A 22,841-nucleotide genomic window follows, 5' to 3' on the forward strand; every position below is an offset into this window, starting at 1 on the left:
AATTCATTAATTAATATTCTGTCTCATTCCAGCAAAGAATTGGAGGCAGTTTACAAAAATATATGGTAAAAAGAAACTAAGGTGAGCAAAAGGGAACCTGGTTAGAGTTAGTGTACATACCAGGCAGCGCTCTACTCTCCTTAGAAATGTAAAAAAGTCACGGAAGATGGTAGGAGACAGGGTTGTACCTTTTCCATAGCAAAAAAGAAAAGAGAAAAAGAAAAAAAAGGCTTTACATAAGCTATCAATCTTGTTAACTGTTATTTGAGAAAAGAAAAAAAGACACTATTTTCAAGGTGAACTATCAATTATATGTGATTTGAAAATATTTACTAAACATCTTTGATATATTTAACTGCAAATAAAAATGTTCAGAGGGGAATTTACCAAGACATCTTTTTTATTCACAATAAAAAAAGCTAATCTTCAGTCTCTTCACATTTTATATTGGAGAAAGGGCATTATGATATTCTTTGACAATCTTTAATGCTAGCAATTGGTGTTTTGCTTCCTGTATTACTTCCTATAAGATGATTTGACAGTTTTCAAAATATACATCAAGTTCCGCTTCTTCCCAGTTACTTAGGAAATCAATAAATTATTTATGTTTTGCAGATTCTTTTTTTTTTGTTTAGACAATCAAGAGACAGATAATATAAAGACCTCAGTAAAGTTTCTTATATTTAGGAATATATATATATATATATATATATTCATGAATCCTTTACTACCACTAGGTTAGTGACTTGGTTGCTTTATGTCACCTACCTTTTTAGTTTCAGTTTTCTCATCTGTTAAATCGCAGTGTGGGATTTAGTTGATCTTTAAGTTGCCGTCTAGCCATAAAATTTTGTTTTGAATTTTCTGTCATCTAAAGAACACATTAATGTAGACATGATTTTTTATATCTAGTTATGTTTCAATTGATAGAGAACTTGCATGTAAAGAAGAATACAGGGCATTCTATTATGCAGTGTAAATCAATAAAATGAAAATGTATCCATTGACAACATTTGTATTTTCACCTATTACAGAGCTGTGCCATCTCTTTGAATACAATACACTTTTATGCCCCATTAAAGCACGCTTGACATAGCTTTCAACTACTTGCAAATGCTGAGAAGTTGAAAAACATAACATTTACAAAAGATACATCTGGTGCATATTTATATGACTTGGAATAAGGAATCATTTAAATACTGCTGAGCCATCTCCATATTAGGAGAAAAGATATTCCATGTCCATATGTGAAATCAGTAGTAAAATACATGTAGGTTTAAATTTTTCTTGCCTATTTTTTTTCTTTGACACATGTTAAAAATATGAAAATATTGATTTGGGATTAAATCATCTCTTTGAGTTGTTGGAATTGCTTTTCCCTAGAATTTTATAGATTACATCATTAAAGCTAGTATATATTCTAGAAGTGATAAGTTTTGAGTGAGACTAAAAATAGCACTCTATGCATAGAAAGGCTGCTTACTCAGATGCAGAACTTCTTAACCTGAGGGTCAGAGACCTGTTAAGCACTTAGAGTTGAGGTTCAGGGTCCCTGAGCACCCCCTGAGTTGATATGCAAACGTTTGTGTGTGAATATGCATCTAATTTATTCTTTTTTTGGGAAAGGCCTGACTCACATGAGCATCTCAAAGAGGTTCATGACCCTGGGTGTAGTGGAAAAATGAGAACTCATGAGAAATACTGTAGGGGCAGGTTGCCTTTTAATAGTTTTTTTTTTTTTTTTTTTTTTTTTTAACTTGGAGTAGGTAATTTACCTACCTTCTGTATTCCTCATTTGTAATATAAAAGAAGAGCACTGATAATCTCAGATACCCTGTCCAGCTTGAGCATTTTGGAATTCTGTGGTGGACATTTACCTCCATGTCCCTAAATCCTTAAGCTACCTCTGTCCTCCACATTTGTTCGACGAGACTGCATATATATCTAGGTTGTTACTCCTCGGGGGAGTATAGGCGAGGTTTTGCTAAATAGTGTAGAAATCTGGTTGGGAAAGAAGCACACCTAAAAATTGTACAGCTCTTCTAGAATGCCATGTGGCACAGCATATGAAACAGAACGTCTCCCCTCCAGCTCACACACACTTTAATTAATGTTATGGGCTGTGCTTTAAACTGAAAGAAGTGAGAAATCAAGGTTAAGGACACTCTGTTCTCTATGATGTATGAGAGAAAAAGAGACAGCTATGTAAATTCAGGATTTCATATCTCCTTGTCAATTTCTTATCTGTTGTCAGTTTGAATGATTTCTAAATCAGAAGAATGCTAGAGATCTGTTTTCCCATCGGTTCTGAGCCTAAGGAATTTGAAGCTGGAGTTCTGAGCCAGGAAACAGTCCTGTTTTGAATTCAGAGGCTCTACTGCTAAGCCAGATGCCAGTTTTATGATAAATTCCAAAAGGTTCTGCTTGATATTTCAACCCCAGAGGTCAGAGAATTTCTCAGAGGGGGAACAAGAAGAATTACAGAAGTGGCCAGGGAATCTCCAGTTAGTCCACTGGGAGAACTAATGCCTCCACCGGCTACGGTGATGTGGTCAGCTGGGAGAGACACAACTTCGCCAAGTAGAAGACTCTTCTAGTGGGTGCTGCTGGCCTCAGGCTAGGAGTTACTTTGCATTTCCAACATTTAGCACTTTGTAGCTCCACCAAGTTTTTTACTTTACGGTTAGATACTGTGTCACAAAGACCCAGCCTCCAAATTTAATATGATCAAATGTGCAAAAATTCTTGAGAGGTATTAATCTGAAGGATTCTCTCAGATTTTCTTTTTGGAGTCCTAATGATCTATCATGTTGCTATGGTGGCTGAGCTTGTGGACTAACTTCACTTGCATGCTACAAGCCAGATTCTGAGCTCACAGGAATACTCCCCAATGCACCTTTCTTTCCATCTTTCTTTCCCCAGAATCTATTCATATTGCACATCTATCAAAAATCAATATAATAAGGGGTGATGAGTTTTTGTCTGAGTTCAAACTCCCAGAGAGATTATTTTTCAGGGAGGATGGTCTGAAAAGGTCCTAGAAAGCAAGATATATGCATTATGAACTTTATATGACATCTGACTTAAATCACCTATATTTGATGTATACTGATGATCCTTGAAAATAGGAGAAACTTGGGAATTGTTATTTATCAGTTTATTTATTACTAGTGCATATTTCTAATTTTTGACAGAACTTTTCATGGCCAATTGAAGTGATGAGAGAGAGAGAGACAAAGTGAGAGAGAAAAGGAGAGAGAGGAGAGGGAGTGTGTGTTAGTTGACCAAGGATTGAAATGTGACAGGCATGTCACAGGATCTAACTCAGTGATAGAACCCTTGCATGTGTGAGGCTCTGGGTTTCATCCCCAGCACCTCTTCTTCCTCTCCCCCTGAATCAGACCAATTTTATTGAGGAAGAAAACAGAACAAAGACGTGTTATATATATTTATTTCCCCAAAGGACTAGTTCTAATGCTCCAAAGCATTGCAAAACCATAAAGACATCCTGCCTGAATTTTTCCTTAAACAGTTCAGTCATTGATCTGTCTCTTATATTATTTGCCTTGATGGAAAGACGGATGGACTCAGGCTGAGTACCTGGAAACCCCAGGAAGAGGGAATTTAGAGTAAGTTTGCCTAATGATACTGTGTTTCCATCTTTGGATGAAGGGGAAATTTGCCCACGTTTTATGCTATTTTGTCTCCTCTGGAAAAGATCTGAAATGATTGGTAAGGACCCTAAGTTCATTTCCCAGGTTTCTCTTGAATCCATTCCTCAAAATTCCTCCCACTGTAATAAACACACATGAAGCCCATTCGTGGTTTGGTGAACAACGCATCAGCCTTCTACCTAGGAATATTCATTTGAGAACTCCCTGAGCATGTCATCAATAAAGTGATCACAGTGAAGAGGAATGGTATCCATTGATAACTGATAATGTTGGCTTAGGTTTAATGTTAACCCTTCAGTCAATGGTATATCCATTCATTCACATCCATAAGCAAACATTCACGTGTTAGTACCTTGTGACTTCAGTATCATAAGGACTTTGGGAGAAGAAATAAAGTGTGTCAAAAATTCCCTAAAAAAAGCTGCTTTATAATTCAAAAGTATTGCTACTTTCACAGTGTGACTCATTGTTACCCCAAAGCGGGAGATCATAAGGCGTCTCAGGAGATGAAAGGTGATGTAGAAACAAATGGGAAAACATCTCTGCCATACTTTGGCCACACATCTTATTCAAATGTTTCCAAGTCCCTTCACTAAGACTCTGGTACTTTTCAATACTGTGCTTATAGATTTTTTTGATTTGAAAATACCATTTGCCCATCACAGTAACTGTTTGGTTGGTTGATATTATTATTATTATTATTCAGAACCTCTTAGAGAGGTTATGCTTTTGCATAAGGAGAACTGAAATCCTTAAACTACATTTCTACTCTGGGGTCTGCCCAGAGAATATTTTCTAGGGTCTTGTGAACTTTTAGGGATATTTCATTAATTAATTATTTATGTTAATTTCAACAGTTTAGTTAAGTAAATATGAAATGGTTAATCTACCTGGGGAAGAAAAACCCACAAATGTGCCATCTTGCTCTTCTCCACTGAAGGCCCTGAGACCAGAATTCTAGGTTCTTCTATAGATACTTTTTTTAAGAAAATATGACCACAGCTTATAAAAATGATACAGGAGAGTTTCAGTAAATGGTAATTTTATGTTTGGGGGCTAAAGAACATTACCATTTCAAACACAAGAACATTTCCTTTTTTACCAGTTGTTCTAAGAATACCAGACAAGGTCTTCAATTTCTTCTTTTCATCCTATGATCAACCCGCAATATTTTGCTGATAGAGAAGACGAAATAAAATATAAAAAGGGCTGGGGATGTGGCTCAGTGGTTAAGCATCCCTGGGTTCAATCCTCAGTTAAAAAAAAAAATAGGAACATGGCCCTTAATGCCATTTATAAGGCCATGAAATAGACTGCAAACATCCTTTGTAATGATTTGTAACTTTTGTGGTATATAACACAGCAAAATCAATGGGGAGAAGGACTTCAATTAAAATCTGGAGGTTTACAACAAAAATATAATTTTTAGAAATCTGCATGTGTTTTGAATAATGAAAAACTTTCCTTCCTCTTATCTTGGTTATGCTTTTTTAGACGGTGAACGCATTCACCAGGATTCTTAACCCGAGTCAGATGATTTGGCCCTGGCGATTCTCCTGCTTCTGATCCATATTTCAGCATGTTTTCTAAGCAGTCAGTATTTATTTACTTTGTGCAGAAATAATTTTGACTCTTTCAGACCTCTCAGTTTTAATTTTGCTTTCCTTTTTGCTCCTTGGATTTTCTTTCCTTTCACTCTTTCCCCCTTTGAATGTTTAAAATGAATCGGCCATTTCCGCACTTCTTTTGGGTCCACTACAGTGGAACAAAAAGCGTTCTTCCAAGCCATGTTGCTGGAGTCTCTTCTCTGTCCCATCATCCAGTTCCCTTCTCAATATTCCTTAAGCATCTACCTATTCTCCTTTATCCAGGGAATCCTTGTCTTTCTCTGTTTTCTTTGCTTTTATGGATGGAGTGTGTTGTGTTCTCCCCATGGGGTTTTCTTTTGGAAGCTCAAGCTATTGGAAAATTGAAACGAATCCATACTGATGGACAGTTAATTTTTTTTTTATATGCTTTCCCCCCTAACTTTCCAATTGGATTTGCTCCAGAATTTCTTTTCCACAGTTGTCTTTTCTTCCTTCACTTGCTTGTTCAAGTCCTACTTCATAAGCTAGGCTTGGTCACATCTAAGGGACTCTAGGTTGAACTTTCCACCTTGCAGCTGAGCCTGGGCAGTTGGGCACATTCTTTTTGGTGGCTACACAGATGGCGCATGCACATGCATCCTTTTTGCAACAGACTTCCCTGCTAAGAGGAAGACCTCTAAAGAAGGGAGTGGGCCCTGTGCACATGCTGTATCTATGGATGGACGGACAGGGATCTGACTGTGGCTCTCCAGTTACGGCCATTTGTGTCATCCTGGTAAACCCGAGTCTCCTGCCTCTTTTCACATTCTGGGATATAATAGTACTCAACTCATAGGGGCTTCTGGGTATTTTGTACTGGGAACGTCTCAGTAAATGTGAATTCGCTTTGTTAAAGACCTTGATGAGAACTCAGAAAACTTATGCCAGTACAAGTTGGACCCAATAGGTATGGTAGCTATGATAGAAGCTAGACATGGCAGAAATAAGGCCACTCGTGATGTTTAAAAGCACATTTTGTTACTTCACTTTACTTTGAAAATGATGTTGAGGAGCCTATGAAGACCCAGTCCCTCTCCCTAGGGAAGAGGGGCATCTGTTTTGGTCACTGCTGCCACTGGGGAGGAAAGAGATGCCCAGTAAAAAGTCACTTGGATATGAGGAAAGTAAGGGCCAGTAAGAGATCATCCTGAGTGTGGAAAGTTGGAGCCATTCAGCCTTGTAGAAAAGAGGAGTTTTATGTTACATTTCCAAGTTCAGAGAAAAGAAAACCTTTCCTTTTCTTTCCTCTTTGTTGTTTTTGGCAAGACTGTGTAAGACTGCAACTCACATATACAGCACACTGGGCCAGGTTTTCAAAGAGCCTCTGTACTTTGCATGTGTTAGATTTTTCAAGCCCAGCTACGGCTCCGGGTGGTGGTAGAGTCTGAGGGGTGGAGAGGGGGTGGGCACAGATGGGCTTTTCACATTTCCTGCCCCACTTTGCATGTGGAAATGTACTAACTTTTATGAGATTTGGATTTCTTAAAAGTAGAGTCCCTGAAGGAGACTTCTACCTTGAGCAGTGCATCTTTAAATGAACAGCTCCAAAAGTCAACGAGAACTGTGCCCCGTCCACTTGGTTAGTGGTGAGGAGGGGACTTATTGTTTGAAACTGAACTCAACCGAATGAGATCTCCAAATTACTTCAGAGTCCGGGTGAGCCAGTCACGGCCTGCCCTTCTTTTCTTTTGTGGGCAGTTTGGTCGAGACAGATTTTGGCAGAGGAAAAGCTAAATGTCTCAGAATTAGTGATTTGATGACTGAGAACTTTGAGAATTTGACTTATTCTGAGAGAGAAGGTTTTTTCTTTCTGATGTGATCACAAGTGACTTTCAACTCCCTTGTTTTGGCCATCTGTATTTGTTAGGACAGGATAGGTTATGGGGTGGTAGAACATAACCACCAAATTCTCAGTGGCTTAAAACGACAAGACTTTATTTCTCACTCTCGATGGATGTCCTCTGTGGGTCAGAAGGGAGGGTGTGCCTGTCATAGTCACTGAAGGGCTCAGGGTGATGCTGCTGCCCTTCCTCATCTCCTTCCACAATCATCTTAACAGCAGGAAGGGAGCTTGGGGAATCTTGCCACGGCTCTTAAAGCTTCTGCCCAGCAACTAACTACACCTGCCACTTCTGGTCACATTTCTTGGGTCAAGGAGAGTCACATGAGCATGCCTAACTCTGAAGAAGTTGGGAATGGTTGATCCTGTGCTGAGCCAAGAAGAAAGAGATTTTCAGAAATATTAGTGAACTGTGCTGCAACTATCCCATTTTCCATCAAACATAATCACCCAAGAAGGGGTTTCTCTACATTCAGAGTAATTAATGCTGCCAGTGTGAATTTCTCTGCCCCAGATGTTTCTGAGCATTGGTGGAAAAGTGTTGCCACATAGCTCCACAATAGTCTCCCCTGAATTGAAACTCCTGAATCCTGGGACTCTTATGATAGTCCTCTTGAAGGACTTTGATACTTGGAAATACTTTTAGTGACAATATGATGGTAAAAGTAATAGTGAAAAATAAAAACTCACTCATGGAGAAAAATATAACCCTTAAGTAGATGCTTTAATTCTCCTTTTTTTCATTTTTTTAAAGAGGGTTCTTCAAATTCTAATCAAAGCACACAACATTTTGATCACATTAATCAACGATAGCTAGGAATTAAGACTTCGAGAAGATAGGTAGACTTCTGAAATTTCTAAGTTAAAGTTTCCTTCTGGGATTTGAATATAATCACAATACTACCACTGCCATCACCAGTACCACCAAGACCACTATCATGACTACCATCTCCAACACCGTCACCACCACTGCCACTGCCATCATTACCATGGCCAACTCTATCACCGTCACCACTATCACCACCCTCACACCATGATTATCACCATCAGTATGACCATCATCACTACCGCCACCACTGTGACCATCACCATTGTCGCCATTACCACCATGATTATCACCAATAGCCATGACCACAACTGCCACCATCATCATCGTTACCATCACCATCATTACCAAGACTAACCCTTCCACTGTCACTACTACTATCACCACCTTCACCATCACCACCCTCACACCATGATTATCACCACCAGTATGACCATCATCATTACTACCACCACCATGACCACCATCACCATCACCATGATCACCACCATTGTCACCATTACCACCATGATTATAACCAACAGCATGACCACCATCATTACCCTTACCACCCCCCCTTCCACTGCCACTACCACCATGACCACCATGACCACCACGACCACCACCATTGCTACCACCATCTTTCACACACCTGTGTGTAACATAATGTTTATCTTTTGTGGTCATGGAGACCACAAAAACAGTTCAGATTTATAGCAAATAATTTTGTCTTCCTCTATAGATTGCATAATTCAGGAATAAAAAAGTTATATGAAAGAAGATTGGCAGAAATCAGAACTGTCTTGAGGACTGAGTTTAGACTAAACTTGTTTTTTTTTTTTCCTCTTCATATTTTTTTCTTTTCAATATTATTCCTGTGGCAACTTATTTAAACTGGGAAAGAGAATTCAAAGCTCAAAAAATGATATCTCACCACCTGCAATTGCTAGAAAGGGACTGTATTATTTCAGCAGCTCCTCCTCCTCCTCCTCCTCCCCCTCCTCTTCCTCCCCCTCCTCTTCCTCCTTCTCTTCCTCCCCCTTCTCTTCCCCCTCCTCCTCCTCCATATCCTCATCCTTTTCCTTCTTCTCTTCTTCCACGCTCTCCTCTCTTCCTTCATCGGGTTTCCCAGTGTTTCCCAGGATGGTCTTGAACTTCTGGGTTCAAGTGATCCTCTCATCTCAGCCTCCCAGGTAGCTGGGACTACAGGCACACACCACCACACTCAGCGTCACTGTAGCACTTGGAATGCCTTTTCCCCTATGTACCACTCAGATGTCACACTCTGAAGTGAAAAACAAGTGGCCAGTATTTCCACAGGAAAGGCTATCTTTCCTGCCAACCTCTGTTCAGCAAGCAGCAGGGGGAAGGTAGAAGGACCAGTCCAAGGTGAAGTGACCTGGTTGCCCAATCAGAATCATCTCACTTCATGAATTCACCTGCTTGCTCTGATTTTGGTAATGCTCCAGGTCTGGTGGAATAATGTTCAGAGTGGGCTTTGGGGGTGATTCCCTTTGTCCACCGAGCTGTAGAGATCCAGATTCTGTTGTAGCCTCTGTCTTATATAAGGATGGATGGTCTCTGGAACCTTGGCTCATGACCTGTGCAGTTTTAAAGGACCCTTTGCAGGGCTTCCTTGAGCCTTAAACACCCTTTCTCGCTCAGGTAATGATGGATAGTGGAGGGATTCTGGCCCAAAGCTAAAGCCCTGGAGCTTTACCCCCCAGTTCAAATATTAATAAAATAAGGATGTTATTAAATTACCAATCCTGGCTCCAATTGAATATTTGCCAAGAATCCTGGGCTTCCACTTCCCATAATACATTTTATTTTTCTTTTGGGGATTTGTTTTCTGAATCAGTTTACTTCTTCCTGGTCCAATCATCACTAAATGGAATTTTCTCCATCTTTCATCCTTCATCATTAGGGGAAAAAAATACAGTATCATTTTCTGGAAAGAAATAAATATCTCAAAATGAAAGACAATATTTAGTGACCAAAAGAAAAAAAAAATCCCTCAAGAATCCTAGTTTTCTGATGAATCAGAACTGGAAATGATTAAGGTCTCAGTGCATTAAAACAACAAGCACCCACATCCACGCCTCAATTTCACAAGAAAATCAAACATTGTCTTTTAAGTAAGTTGGGGGCTGCTGAACAGACCCTTTAAGTGATCCATAGATGAATGCATTGGTGTGGTTTGAGGAAATGCATAGAGGAAATTAAAAATACTTATATTGTTGAGCTAGTAGTCCCTGCTGGAGATTAAAGTATTGATTGAACCCACAGCTATAAGGTAGATACTATGTAGCAGATTCATTTCTGTTTATTTAGTTCCTGACTGTCAACTTGAACTTGAGTAGAAGTTTTAAATTCTGACTTAGGAAATGCTTAGAAGAGTTCTCCTTGGCCATAGAATGGGGTTATCTCAGATTGCCTAATTAGTTAAAGATGTACTTCATTTGATTATTTGAATTAGTGGTATTATTTTTATCCAGTTAGTATTTCAGATTCCTGTGAATCTTTAGGGTGGCTAAAAACTTGGTATGTTGTAGAGAATTGTGATTTCAAGATCACATATTTTGGTCCTGCTACTTTGGAAAGTTCTTCTTGCTATTTTATAATGCACTTCATAAGAAAACACTTTTACCAGCATTCTTTGGAAATCATGGCTAGCTGGCTATTTTCATTTTAGCTTGCCACCTCTTATCTACTCGAATCAGAGCCTTTTATTTAGGTATGGTTGTGTTTAATCCTTAGTGTCTTCTATGTGAATGTACTACTGTATGTATTTAATTTTTATTGGGGCTCTAAAAGGGAAGGAATATTTGTAATGCAACGTATTACACCCAGACCACAAAGTTTTGTTCCCCAGGCAGATAGTAGCTATGACAGTTGTGACATTTAAAAAATCTACCTATCTATCTACCTGTTGATTTATTTTTGCCATGCTAGGCAAGCACACTACCACTGAACTGCATACCCGGCCTCAATTGTTACATTTCAATGAGTGCTTACTAAGTACTACCGTTCTTCGCCATGGGCTAATGAATTTTATGTCCGTTATTTGGCAAGGAGACAGTAACTTGTAGTCACTATAATCACCATCATTTTACAAATGAGGAAATTGACAACTTGAGAGGAGACAGCTTTCCCACAGGCCTCTAATTGGCAATGGAAGAACTGGGGTGCTCTTTTGACGTCAGGTTGCACTTTGCCAAGAAACGTGGGGACCTATGTTGCAACAGGCAACAGCTTGTGGGGTGTGTGTGTATTTTTTTTTTTTTTTTTTGCTGTGCTAGGGATCAAACCCAGGGTCTTGCTAGGCAAGTGCTATACCTCTGAGCTACATTCCTGCCCCTGCCGAGGTACTTAATTGTTGTCTTAAGGCTCCTGGGACAAAAGTTGCTAAGTACAAGTGTGGGTTAGATTCAAATCGTCTTCCTCTTTGTTGAAATACTCCTATAAAACAACCATGTATTTTCAAGTCAGCTTTCCATGGAAAATTCAATTCAATTCCCTGGCCGCTTCCATACAGAGGTTCTTCCGTGAGATTACAAAGACTGGGAACCCAGCCCATCATTATTAATATTTTTTGAAAAGTCATTCTGGCTTCTTTCAGGGGACTATCAGTTTCAAAGATCGCAGTCGGGGTGGGAGCAACTGGAGTTGAAATGGCCTGAATGTTCAATGTAGCCTTGGAGCGGAAACTTTGCTTCAGAGTTGAAAAGCCAGTGGAATAATTCATGGAAATGTAATATGAGCATGGGATACAAAGTCAGTGTCAAAACTTCGTTCCAAACCATATTTGCTGTTTGTAAAAGGGTCTCCCCAGGGATTTGCTAAGGGAGATGGTAAGAGCTGGGAGGGGATTGGGTTTCAGCCGGATGGGGCTCCCCTTCTTCCTGCTGGGACAATTTTCTTTCCATAGGACTTAGGGTGTTTTTTGGGGAGTACAGCCTACAGTGGGGTACAGCCCTTCTAGCTCTTGGAGGATCATCTCTAACTCAGACATGGAAACCATTCCTTCCTCTTGTCACCTGTTTTGTGCTTGAGAAATAAAAACTGCATAGGAATCTGTATAAAAGTTATCGTGCTGTGTTTGGTAAGAGCAGGACTGACACCATCTTCCTTTTCCTTCGAAGCTTCTGATCAGGATATTGATTAATAAAAATAGGAAGCATAGGCCCTATTGGGCATCATCCTAAGATTCTGGAATTATACCTTAAAATTAAACAAAAGGTTCAAAGACTGATGACCTGAATTCTCTTCCAAAAATTAACAAACCTCTCTCATCGTCCCCCACCCCCAGGAACTCTCCTCATCTGTAGTTAATCTTAGAATTAACATTTAGCAAATTACTGCCTCAGTGCCTTCAATGAGCTATGTGCCTGGTGGCTCAGCTGATTAGAACCCTGTGCTAATGAGGTCATGGGTTCAGTCGCCAGGAGAGCTGGTTCCCCTCACTGGGGCCCCGCCTCTGAACCCCAGCCGGGTCTCCAAATGGACACTGGTCACAAGTGGCCTTCTGGGGCAGAATCAGCACAATTTTTTTCACCGTTTGAGGGAAAAACAACTCCAAGCAGATGCCTTGAATTACTTTGGAATATGACAGTGATCCCATGGGGGTAACAAAATGGTACCCAAGAGGCTGTAAAGACTTGTCACTGACTGCACCAAGTGCCATGCTTGCCGGGGGGGGGGGGTGCCTTCCTGGCTGAGAAAATGGATTGATCTTTGTGGGAGGTTCCTGTCCTCCAGGTGAAGGGGATGCCTTCTACTAACAGCAGGAGACTGAAGCCTTGTCCAAGAGGCAGATCCAGAGGACAGACGCTTTAAAAGAATTGTGTTGAATCGTCAATGGTCACTTACCTAAAAGATGGATCATTTAGGACCTTCGGATGCAACCCAGTCCTGCAACCCACAGTGGGACCACGCCCCTCACTTGTCTCTAGCTGGCAGGAGCCACAGGAGCTGAATGCCCTCAGAGTGAGCACACCTCCTCTCCATTTTCCACTCCCAACCCTCTGTCTCTCAGAAATCACGTTTTCAGGCCCAGTTCCAAGGCCAAGTTTCACCCAGGCATGACTGGATGCATCGATAACCTCTGAGATCTTCTTGGATGTAGGGAAGAATAATACCTAGGACTTTTTACTAAGGGTGCCTTCTTCAAGAGAGAGGATAGGTTTCTTTTTTTTTTAATTTATTTGTTCTAATTGGTTATACATGACAGCAGAATGCATTTTGATTCCTTGTACACAAATGAAGGACAACTTTTCGTTTTTCACAGTTGTACACGATGTAGAGTTGCACCATTCGTGCAATCACACATGGACCTAGGATAATAATGTCTGTCTTTTCCACCATCCTTCCTGCTCCCATGCCCCTCCTCTCTCCTTCTCTCTCTCTTGTTTTTTTTTTTTAATTTATTTTTTGTAGTTGTACACAAGCACTTTATCTTATTTATTTATTTGTATGTGGTGCTGAGGATCGAACCCAGGACCTTGCATGTGTAAGGCAAGCGCTCTACCACTAGGCCACACCCCTAGCCCTCTCTCTTGTTTTTAAAGAAACAAGGTCTTGCCGTGTCCCCCAGCCTGGGCTTCTGTGATCTGCTTCTTGCCTCATCCTAAGTAACTGGGACTGCAGGTGCATGCCACCACATTCAGCTTTTTTTTTTTCAAACTAAAATACTTAAAACAAGACACCACTGTACTCCTTCCACTGAGCAGAATGCTTTGTATAGAGTAAGAGGTTACAGTCCCCATATCACAGGATTGCTGTAAGAATTAATTGAAATGATCTACTTAAATATGTTGGAAACTTATAAAGCTGAGCACAAATGTGTTTTCCATCAAGTATGTGGCCTGGTAGGGTGAGGGACAGGAGGACAGATGAGCTGAGTGATGGGGGCTGAGGGAAGGGTTGGGGACGCTATGCTGGAGGAGGGATAGGGAAAGACACCTGTGCAGATAAAAGAGGGCCCCCTTGGTTGAGATGAGAAAAATTTGACCTTGTGAAGGTCATTGAAAATGGATTAGGTCAGAGACAATACAGGGGCTGGCAGCTTGAAATGGGATCAGGTGGAGAGAAGTGATCAAGACTGTAGGAAACCACGGAGACAGAGGAAGAGGGTCGGACATGTTTTCCTCAGATGCTCTGAGACCCCCCAAGTGAGAAGACAGAACATCAGTGGTGCTTTTCTCAAGACTCACCTGAGCCAAGCACAGTGGCACACACCTGTAATCTCTGTGACTCAAGAGGCAGAAGGATCATAAGTTTGAGGTCAGCCTCAGCAAGTGAGCGAGAAAACTAAGCCTCAGAGACTTAGCAAGACTCTGCTTCAAAATAAAAAATAAAAATAAAAAGGATTGGGGATGTGGATCAGCGGTTAAGCACCCCTGGATTCAATCCTCAGTACCCCAAGACAAAAAATGCACTGCAAAACAATACTTACAAAAACTCCAAAAAAGAGAAACTGATGTCATTCAGTTTATGGTCCTGTGCTTTCCAGGGAGGGCCTGGAATAACTATACTTTGGAAAGATGCACAAAATAGCTCGATAATTAGATATAAAATACTGCACAAGGCCAAGAGCCTGTCATCGCAGCAGCTCTATATGCTGAGACAGGAGGATCGTGAGTTCAAAGCCAGCCAGCCTCAGCAACAGCGAGGTGATAAGCAACTCAGTGAGACCCTGTCTCTAAATAAAAAATACACAATAGGGCTGGGGATTTGAGTCAGTGGATGAATACCCCTGAGTTCCATCCCTCGTACCCCACCTCCAAATACTGCACTAAAATTCTCCAAGCATGTATACGATCCTGTTTATATAAAAGGCTATATAAGGTACACATCATATACACAAAACACATACTTCCTTCTTATTTTACTTTGATATAGACATCGGTCGTGCTTGCCCCTGGTTATTCTCAAGAAAGTGGTAATGAGGCAGGATAGGGAGAAAGAATTATCTTTGCTTTTTTTCACCTCTTAACATATTGTTTCCCGTGTTACAATATGTAATGCTTTTCTAATTTGAAAATAAAGACAAAGAAAAAAAACTTAAAGAATAAAGGATTTAGATTGTCACTGCCCACTCTGGAGCACAGGATAGAATCCATGAGGAAACAGGAGCGACCTTCTGGCTGTCATTGGAACCCCTGCTAGCTCTGGCAGGGGTGTGCCAAGGAGCACCCGAGAGTCACACCTGGGCCCGTGGGGCACTAAGCTCCTGGCCAGCTCACACTTAGCTGACAAGAGGCACTTGGATGACAAGGTGAGCCAGGCCTCCCTGGCAGGCAGGACCTTACCAACAGGGATGACATTTCTTCAGCCTGGGAGCAAGCCCGGTCCTTCCTTCCAGATCAGGTGTGTGTGGCTGCCTGGCGGGAGGAGGCACAGATTAACTGCAAGGGAAAGAACCGGAGCTTGGTGGAGAGGAGTGCTGAGAATGTTCTTCTCCTAGAAACAAAGAATCTGACCGGGGCTTTTATTCCATTTTTTTTTATCAGGTGAGCTACATTTTAAGGCAAAACTCTTTTCTTTTTCAAATGGTGTTGTTTTTATTTTAACTCGAGAACAGAATAGCCCTATTTTAACCAGGATGATTCCAAACTCGAAATCCTACTGCCTCAACTTCTTAGCTTAGCTTCTTGGGTGGCTGAGACCACAGATGCATGCATCCTGGGTAAGGCAAAAACTATTGATTTCTGAGCTGTTCATGTGCCAGTCCCTGTGCTTGGACCTGGGGAACAGCTGGGGAACAAGGCTGAGATGGCTGCAGTACTCCTGGAGGTGGCAGTGGAGTAGGGGAGACGGACAGCACATGAAGAACCCCGCCAACAGAGACAGTGCTTTACAATGTGGCCATGGCAGTCCTGCAGGAAACCCATTGGTCAGCGCATGTGAGGAAGCAAGGGCAATTCTTTCTGAGCAGAGGATTTTAGGCAAGTCCAGAATGAAGAGGAAGGGCTGGCAGGAGACCTAGTTGGGGGACTGGATCTTGGCAGGGTGTCTGCAGAGGGATGAGCTAATTGCTGGACCAAGACGAGGTGCTGAGAGGCAGGCAGGCACCAGAATGCAGGTGGCCCTCTGCCTGGTTCCTGTTTGACACTTAGATTTTTATCCAGAGTGTGAGGACAAGAGAAAATGTGCTCAGAAACTTGACCTACCAATGCAGCACCAGAGGCTCAACCCAGCTAGCCATAAAAGATTTGCCCAACGAGATCAAGTTAAGTGTGGCACGTGGGTGTTCCATGCTCAGAAACAACCTACTTCATTTTATTTATTTTTAAATTTTGGTTTTGACTCCTAGTACATGCAAAATTCACTCAGACTTATTTCTGTGGAAAGACCAAGGTGTAGTGGTTAAAATAAGAGTTTAGCCACATACTTGAAATTAGAGGAAAGATCCCCGAGACATCTCATTGCATGAAAGACTTTCACGAGTGAGGTCCGCCCCATCCTCATCATGACCTAGCAAGCTGGGTATTGCAGGTGATCCTTTTGCCCCATTGTGCAGAAAAGGAAACGGAGCCTTAGAGAAAGGAAGGAAGACTTGGCAAGATCACAAGGGTGTGAGCACCCTCAGAATGCATGCCTCTTCTCTGCAGAGCTTTCTGTGAACTGAGGCAAATGGTCACAGTGTCCACACCGGGAATTGCTTGGGCTCCTTCCAGTGGCCTCAGAAGTCCTGACTGTAAAAGTTTGTGGTCAACAGGAAGGAGCTTACGGGTGGCCATGACCACCTCCATGACCACTTTGAGGCATCTGGTCCACCAGAGTGTGTGCTCATGGGGTAGAAAGGAGATCCTTAATCTTGCTGGAGACCACTGATTATCCACATCCAAGACATAATCAGGGCTATGAAATCCTGAGGTTGGGGAATGAGCCAAGGAGATCAATGGGCATTCCTAGTCTCCCCATCCCACTCAAACATTTGGGACTGAAGGTTTCTGGATGTGCCAACAGATTAGCATCTGGAACCTCTGTCCTCCTGGGCTCCGGAACTCTGCTGTGAACCTGTCTCTAAAGGAGTTTACTGCCTGAGGTTCATCAGTTGTATCAGCATTTCAGGACAAACATGTGGCATTCAGACTAGCTAGTGTCGATCTCCAACCACTTGGGACTCTGCATTTCCTGGAAGGTTCCCCTTTTGGGGCAAACGAATTATTTTCAACTTAATTATCAACATGCATAATGCAGCATCCCATGCCTGGGCTTGACCGAAAGAACCCATAATCTATGAGTTCTGGCCCTTTAGAAGAACAGCACTTGACTCAGGTTGTGAACTTGACACTTGAAATCACCTGGCAGTTTGTGTGAGGTAACCAACATGGGCTTTGGGGTTTGGTAGGTCTGGGTGCCAGACCTCGTTTCTGAACTCCCTAGGTGAGAATCTGGAGTAGGTGATTCACATGATCTCTCTAAAGCCCATTTTATTGTCTATAAAAGGAGGGTTAACACTGTCTACCTCACAATATATTGGTGAGGATTAGGAGATTGATTAAAATATCTGGCATGCAAGAGACACTCAAATACATGTTTCTGTGCCCGTCTTCCCTTAAAAACGAATGAATGAAGGAATGAATTCCTCCCCAAATCCAACATCCTTCAGGGTTGAATCCTATCCATTTGTGATCAACAGGACATCCAGAAGGATATGCAATTCCTTTGTTTGATTTGTGCTAAGTTGACTTTGCACATTAAAAAAGGGAGGAAAGGAAATCTCTCAGTCCCTCCAACAATGAGCCTTTTGAAAGTCTGCCTTGGACACCAATCTCAAAGAATATTCTTATTAACATACTTTCTTATAAATGGAGCTCCACTCATCAAATATTTATTAGTAGCCCAAGAAGTCAGTACCGTGGTTGGAAGCCCGGGGACGATTCCCACATGCACTGTGGGATGGCCTAGGCAGGGGAGACCCTTTAATTTTGTGACATGGTTTGGGGGCTCCAATGTGAGCAGCTCTTGGCATGATTTCTCCCCGCTCTGGGTCTGTTCTGGAACCTGTCAGGACTCCCACGTAGCCTATCCTTGCAGGCAACTCCCTTTGAAGTCCCCAGGAGCTCTTTGAATGGAAAACATACACAACGGGGTGTTGATGCAAATAAGAATCAGGCCTGATGTATTGGGGGAATAAAGGTACTTCTCACCCCAAATATTAGCTCTTTAGCCTGGAAACTATGGTTTGATCATTAAATAAAAGAGCCCTCCTTTTTCCTCCAAAAAAACCTCCATAATCTACCACCAAAACTCCACCATACATGCATGCACTCAAGGGATGATAAACCTGCTAATTACTAGAGAGTTTTAATTAAGCCACAGATACAGACCAGGCTCTGTTTTTACTTTAAACATATCAATAGAATAAACATTCTCAATTCCAGGGCAACTTGTTAAATGAAAAAAAAAAATAAACATTATTCTTCTCTTTTGAAATATCACTCATCGAGTGTGATCGTTTAGAAAAATATCTCTATTAGAGATAGTTAGAGAGATTTTTTTGGTTGGAAATGGAATCGCCGATGGAGCACTGAGCTGCAATTCGTAGACAGGTTAAGTAAATTAAATCACTCACTGTCTTTTTTTTTTTTTCTCCAATGGCTTTAAAAGTTAAAGGTAATTTGCAAAGAAAATGCTCAGTTTGAATTGGTTTGTAATATCTGTTAATGATCTTTAAAAAAATCCACTTATTCACAATTCTGTCCCTGAGGGAATTCCAATGTGCTATCAGAAAAAATTTCTAAAGTCTAAAAATGTCATTAGCTAGTGATTTCTTTGAAGTAAAAAGCCCTGAAAAAATAAATTATATAAGGTATACAAGTGCACAGGACAATCACTTTGATGAATAATATCTATGTTTTTCATAATGTTTCACACCAAAAAAAAATGCAACAATTGAAATCCAAGCTGCTAAATTATAGAGCTGTCTTTTGAATTACCTGAGTGTAGGCATACCTTCTGTTTATTTCACACATATATTGAGTTCTTCCCTATATTTATAGATTGTTGATGTAAAAACAGTAGTGTTCGGAACAATTTTGATTATATTCATTGTACTTACCTTTTGGAAACACAAGATGTTGCTTAAATCCAGGCTACAGGTGCTGGCGTCAGAGATGGAAACAATAGCCTATTTTAATACAGTCAGCTACACCTAGAGCCCAGGTGCTTTCCATGGAGGTGCAAATACTATGCAGCCTGGAGACTTGTTCAATATTAGATAACAAGAGCTGTGAAATACTACACCAAAGGGAAAATTTTCTTCCTGACCCCGGCTGGCCATCAGTTTTTGCCTGCAAGCAGGGGAGTCTTTGTAATACAACACTAGTTAGTGTAACTGCAGATGCCCACTGCCATCAGTAGCTAATTTCTTTCTTTTTTTTTTTTTGAGGGAGGAGTTGGATTTTACTAACCGCTGACTACAGGGATAATGATACATTTCACAAGAAAGCATTTTCTTGTAGCCTGCCTAAATTTGTTACTATTTTTTTTTTTTTGGACTGAGGATCCAACCCAGGGGTGTTTAACCACTGAGTCTCAGCCCCAGCCCTTTTTTATTTAGAGATGGGGGTCTCGCAGAAATGCTGAGGGTCTTGCTAAATTGCTGAGGCTGGCTTTGAACTCACGATCCTCCTGCCTCAGCCTCCTGAGCTGCTGGAATTACAGGTGTGCACCCCAGCGCCCAGCAGTTTATCTTTTAATCCATTTTATATAAAACTAGAAATGCAGGAGCATCCAGTAGGCACTTTATCATTGTCACTGTTTTATTCACTGTGTTTTAGGGTGACCTCTCTTTTTCCCCCCTCTTAAAGCATTACCTCTTCTCAAGGGAAGGGTGTCCTCATTTCATTCATTCTTTTTCATGGGGACGGCATTTGTCTTCCTCCTAGGCCAGAACGTCTAAAGTCATATGCATCGTCCTTATTTTCTGTTCTGTGACTGAATCAGGGAAGCAAAATGAACACAGGCAAGAACAAACCTGGTCACGCAATTGAACTTTGATTGTTTTTGATCAAGACATTCTGCTAGGGTCTGGGTATCGGGTTTTAAAAAATATACATTATGGGCTTTTATTTGTAACAAAATCATGCCATTTACAAGAAGATGGATGGAACTTGAAAGATCTATGTTAAGCAAAATAAGCCAGACTCAGAAAGTGAAGCATGATGTACTTTTTTTTTCTTTTACAAAATTTTTTTTTTGTTTCGTTTTAGTTACACATGACAGTAGAGTGCATTTTGCCATATAATACATACCTGGAGTATGGCTTCCCGTTGTTGTGGTTGTACATGATGTGGAGTTACACTGGTCGTGTATTCATACACCAACATAGGAAAGTGATGTCCGGTTCATTCTACTGTCTTTCTCATTCTCATCTCCCCTCCCTTCCTCCCACTCCCCCTGTTCAATCTGGAGAACTTCACTCCTCATCCCCCCAACATTGTGAGTCAGCATCTGCTTTGCATATCAGAGAGAACATTCTCAGGGGACCCCAGTTAGTTTCTTTGAGAGTGAATTATTATAAAAAAGTAATACAGGACCCTTCCCTGGCTTACTGTCTCACCATATGATTTCTCCCTCTTAGAATCACTTGCACCATTGTGATGCTGTTCAACAGGAGGCCCTTGCCAGAGCAGAGCTGATGCCAGCACCATACTCTTGAACCTCCAGAGCTGTGAATTAACTAAACCTTTTTTTCCTTATAACACATCCAGACTCAAGTATTTTGTTATGGCAGTGGGAAAAGGATTAATACTCATCTTACAAAAATTTTGCTTCATTCCCCCCATCTACTTCATATAAGAAAATGGAAATCAACATTTGAAACTTTTAAATTAAAGCTTTATTGGTGTTCCACATATGGAAGGTAGAAAGAGCAGAAGCATGTGATTCGATGCATTAATCTACAATGAACACATCCTATGTCCTGCCCCTTGCCAGGACAAGAAAAAACACATTGCCAATGTCGCTGATCGTCCCTGTAATGGAATTCCATCTTCCTCCTTAAAGATAACTACATTCCTGACCCTTTTTTTTTTTTGTACTAAGGATTGAACCCAGCAGGGGTGCTTAACCACTGAGCTACATCCCCAGCTCTTTTTATTTTTAATTTTGAGGAAGGGTCTTGCTCAGTTGCTTAGGGCCTTGCTAAGTTACTAAGTCCAGTAGCTATCCTCCTGTATCAGCACGATTACAGATGCCATCGTGCCCAGCCACTTTTCTGATATCAAACACCACAGATTTGTTTTGCTTTTTTGAAACTTCATATAAATGGAATGCTACAATAAGTTGCCTTTTTAAAAAAAAATTTTCATTTTATTATGGTAAGAATACTTAACGTCAATGGGTGGGTGTGCTTTTGAGTTAGTTAGGATTCATTCTCTTAATGTTATGTTGTAAGAACTGCATCTATGTTGTTGGGTATCATTGTGGTATATTTTCCTCATATTTTCTTGCATGGTACCCTGACATGCCATGTATACCACAGTGTATCCATTTTACACTTGATGAACATTTGGGTTGTTTGAGTGTTAGGCTGTTTCAGAGAGCACTGCCGTAAAGTTTCTTGTGAACATCTTGGTCCGTGCGTGCATGTATGCTGTTTACTCTATATATAGACTAAAAGGGAAATTACTAAATTATAGGGCACGACTAAGCTCAGCTTCAATAGTTGATGCCAAATAGCTTTGTAAAGAGACTGTCAGTTTCACCACCAGTGGGTGAGAGTGACAGCTGCTGTACAGCCTTGTTAGCACTTTTTGATTCTGGTCATCCCTGTGGTATAGGGTAGACTGTCATTGTGGATTTAATTCAGTTTTGTGGACTGTTAGTACATTCGGCATCTTTTTGTCCAGGTACTCAGGCCATTTGGATATTCTTGAAAAGAGTGGTCTTTTCAAGACGCCTGCTCATCTTTATATTGGATTGCTGTCTTTCCTTTTTGATTTATAGGACATATTTAGATATTCTAGATATGAACCTTTGGGTTGCATGTGTGGCAAATGTATGCCACTCTGAGCATGAGTGTTCCCTACGTGATGTCTGTGGATGATGAGAGGATTTTAGTTTTAAGATAGTATGTGGGGTTAGTGTTTCATTGCTGTGACAAAATAACCATGAAAAACAACTTAAAAAAGGAAAGAGGAAAGGCTTATTTTAGTTCACAATTTCGGGGGGGGGGGGTGATGAGAAGGAAAGGTGAGCCAGATATAGTCCCCACGTGCAGAGCCCCAAGGACCTACCCCTTCATCTAGGTCCCATCTCCCACAGTTTTCCCTACTTCCCAATACTCTATTCAGCTGTGACCCATGAATGGCTTAATCCTCTGATGAGCTGTGTGACCTTATTATCCAATCCCTTCCAAAAAGCACCACCTCTGAACATTGGAACCAAACCGTCAGCATGGGAACCTCTGGTACATTCCAGATCCACACCAGCCTATTTAATCGATATTCTCCTCTAGGATTAGTACCTTGTATATCCTCTGTAAGAGAGCTTTGCTTACCCTTACCCTAATGTCATGAAAGTGTCCTCTTGTATTATCTTCCAATAACTTTATTTTTTCACTTTTTATATTCAGATCTATAGTCCACATGGCATTGATGGATTTTATTTTTTCCCCTGCCCTCCCTTCCTCCCTCCCTCCCTCCCTCCTTCCATCCTTCCTTCTTTCCTGGGCTGGGATTGAACTCAGGACCTCACATGGGTTAAGCATGCACGGTGCCACTGAGCTATACCCACAGCCCATGGCACTAATTTTTGTGGGTGGTGTGAGGTTGGGATCAAGTCTGATTTTTTTCCCCACCATTTATATCCACTTATTGTGCCTTACACAATTATTTCCTTTCCCCAAATGTTCTGCACTATACTTTTACCATAAACTA

General features: G+C 41.1%; 1 long non-coding RNA gene across 6 annotated transcripts in view; it reads left to right on the forward strand.

Moving 5' to 3' along the window:
* LOC124078498 (uncharacterized) overlaps positions 1–22,841 on the forward strand; it is a 103,978-nt gene that overhangs the window by 19,059 nt on the left and 62,078 nt on the right. The gene's annotated exons all lie outside the window — the stretch shown is intronic.

The sequence above is a fragment of the Marmota monax genome, unplaced genomic scaffold (assembly GCF_021218885.2).
Source record: "Marmota monax isolate L192 unplaced genomic scaffold, Marmota_monax_Labrador192_F-V1.1 WCK01_AAM20220418_F8-fsc00271, whole genome shotgun sequence".
NCBI lineage: Eukaryota > Metazoa > Chordata > Mammalia > Rodentia > Sciuridae > Marmota > Marmota monax.